This window comes from Triticum urartu, chromosome 1A, assembly GCF_056163025.1.
Source record: "Triticum urartu cultivar PI428250 chromosome 1A, HENAU_Tu73, whole genome shotgun sequence".
Lineage (NCBI taxonomy): Eukaryota > Viridiplantae > Streptophyta > Magnoliopsida > Poales > Poaceae > Triticum > Triticum urartu.
In genome coordinates this window covers 524,753,985-524,756,667 of record NC_141873.1, presented here as the reverse complement: position 1 = coordinate 524,756,667, position 2,683 = coordinate 524,753,985, and positions in this window count along the sequence as shown.

Below are 2,683 nucleotides of genomic sequence, written 5' to 3'. Positions count from 1 at the left end.
TGAATAGCACATGGTCCTTCTGGTTTGAACTCCCATAACCGAAGGGGCCGGCGTTTGCAGGGATGGACTCGACGAACCAGCATAACTTGCACTACCACAACCAAATTAAAATCTCCCTCGAAGAGATCTTGAATGCGGCTTTGTAGTATAGGCACGTCCTTGGCTGGACCCCAGCTCAGTCCTCTGCTAATCCATGACATCATTTGTGGTGGGGGCCTGAGCGGAAAGCGGGGGCAGCTGCCCACTTGGCACTTCTGGGAGCCGTGATGTAAAACCACTCCCGTTGCCATAATCCGGACACCTCTGGAAAGGAACCTTTCGGCCACGGAACTCCTGCCATCTTGCTTATTGACGCGCCTCCGCATGCTGCATGTTGCCCCTCGATCATCTTCGGCTTCACTTCAAAGGTCTTGAGCCACAGGCCGAAGTGAGGGGTAATGCGGAGGAAGGCCTCACACACGAAAATAAATGTCGAGATGTGGAGAAAGGAGTCCGGAGCTAGATCATGGAAATCTAGCCCGTAATAGAACATCAAACCCCTACGAAGGGGTCTAGAGTAAGGCCTAGGCCTCGGAGGAAGTGGGAGACGAACACGACGTTCTCATTGGGTTCGAGAGTGGGGACGACCGGCCCTCGAGCAGGCAGCCGATGCGAAACCTCGGCGGTCAAGTATCTGGCCTCCCTCAACTTCTTGATATCCTCTTCCGTGACGGAGGAGGGCATCCATCGGCCTTGAAGGCTGGATCCGGACATGATTGAAGATCCGGAGCACCTGACCTAGGCTTTGGGTGTTAGAACTCGAGGCGGGGGACGGGTTCGATTGAGCATGAGAGGGAAAAAGCGAAAACCTTGTCCCTTTATAAAGAGCGTGAATATCAAGCGTCCTCACCGTGGCCATTTGGACTTGCCTATAATCTAGGAGTCCTAGACACGGTTGGCTTACCCATGATTGTATTAATGAGAATCGTGTAATTGGGGGAACACGATCTCTGCTTTGACAAGACGTGTCAAGAAACCGCCTCGTGTTATGTGTGGAGCTGGTTGAATAAAAATGGTTCGAATAAGCACCGGTCCATGGCATAATGTCATGTTGCCAAAACATGTCGGCAGCTTAAGATTTGTGTAAATATTATTCTCTCTACGACAGTATGTGGAACTTATTTTGCAGAGCCGGACACTATCCTTGTGTTCAAAATCTTCTATGAAGTATTCGGAGGAGGAACCTGCCTTGCAATGCCGAAGACAATCTGCGCACCAGACTCGTCGTCATTGAAGCCTGGTTCAGGGGCTACTGAGGGAGTCCTGGATAAGGGGGTGTCCGGATAGCTGGACTATAACCTTTGGCCGGACTCTCGGACTATGAAGATACAAGATTGAATACTTCGTCCCGTGTCTGGATGGGACTTTCCTTGGCGTGGAAGGCAAGCTTGGCAATACGGATATGTAGATCTCCTCCCATTGTAACCGACTATGTGTAACCCTAGCCCTCTCCAGTGTCTATATAAACTGGAGGGTTTTAGTCCATAGGACGAACATACAATCATACCATAGGCTAGCTTCTAGGGTTTAGCCTCTTTGATCTCGTGGTAGATCTACTCTTGTACTACCCATATCATCAATATTAATCATGCAGGACGTAGGGTTTTACCTCCATCAAGAGGGCCCGAACCTGGGTAAAACATTGTGTCCCGTGCCTCTTGTTACCATCCGGCCTAGACGCACAGTTCGGGACCCCCTACCCGAGATCCACCGGTTTTGACACCGACACCCCTCCTCCTTGAGCTCTTAAACTGTGACTTCCTTGGTCAGCTCCAAACCTGCATTGAGCAGAATATCTCAGCAAAATGCAATAATGTACTCCTTTAACTCAAGCAAGGAGAGAAAAAGAATATGTTCCATCAATGTTATTCTAATTTGATATTAATAAGAAATAATGTCAGAAGTACATCGATACTTGATTTTGTTTTCTTAGCTAGGGTCTCTGTGTAGGTTGTAGAAGATGTATTAAGGAACTGAAACAAATCAAGTCTGCATTTTTGTGCCGGCTGGAGACCTACTACTTTTGTATCTTGTTGTATACAATTCAAATGATGTAGAAATTATGAACTTGAGACTGAGACACCATGTAGTAGGTTGGACATTGTTTAACATCAAACACATATTGAGGACTTACAACAATCTCTTGTGACAGGGCCACTAACATCAATGGGGGAGTAATGCAACAGAAGTTCTATGCAATGAGATTAATATAAATTAATAGAATTATAAAAAGCAAGGCAGCAGACCTCTTTCGAGAAGGCTAATGTTTATTTCTTAACTGAGGTACTAAAACCACACAAAAACTTATAAATACTAATTCTAAAGAGTGAACAATATGAGATCGGTCTCCCTAGAATTAGTACATACTACACAATGCGTTGACAGTATATAGAAAACAAAGACATGTGCATAATCTAGAAGACAACCATGCTAGCATATTCATGAGGCAGGGTAGACAACATATGAAATCTAAAATTGCATCATTGTACTGTTTAGGCTGTCCTTTCCCTTTTATACCACGTCTTTGGTTCAACATGTTCCTCTGCATTTTCACTTGAACAACTTTCTGTTGAACCAAAAGACAATACCACCAATGCCAATTACCAAGATGACAATAAATAAAAATTGGTAGCGACCTGTGAGA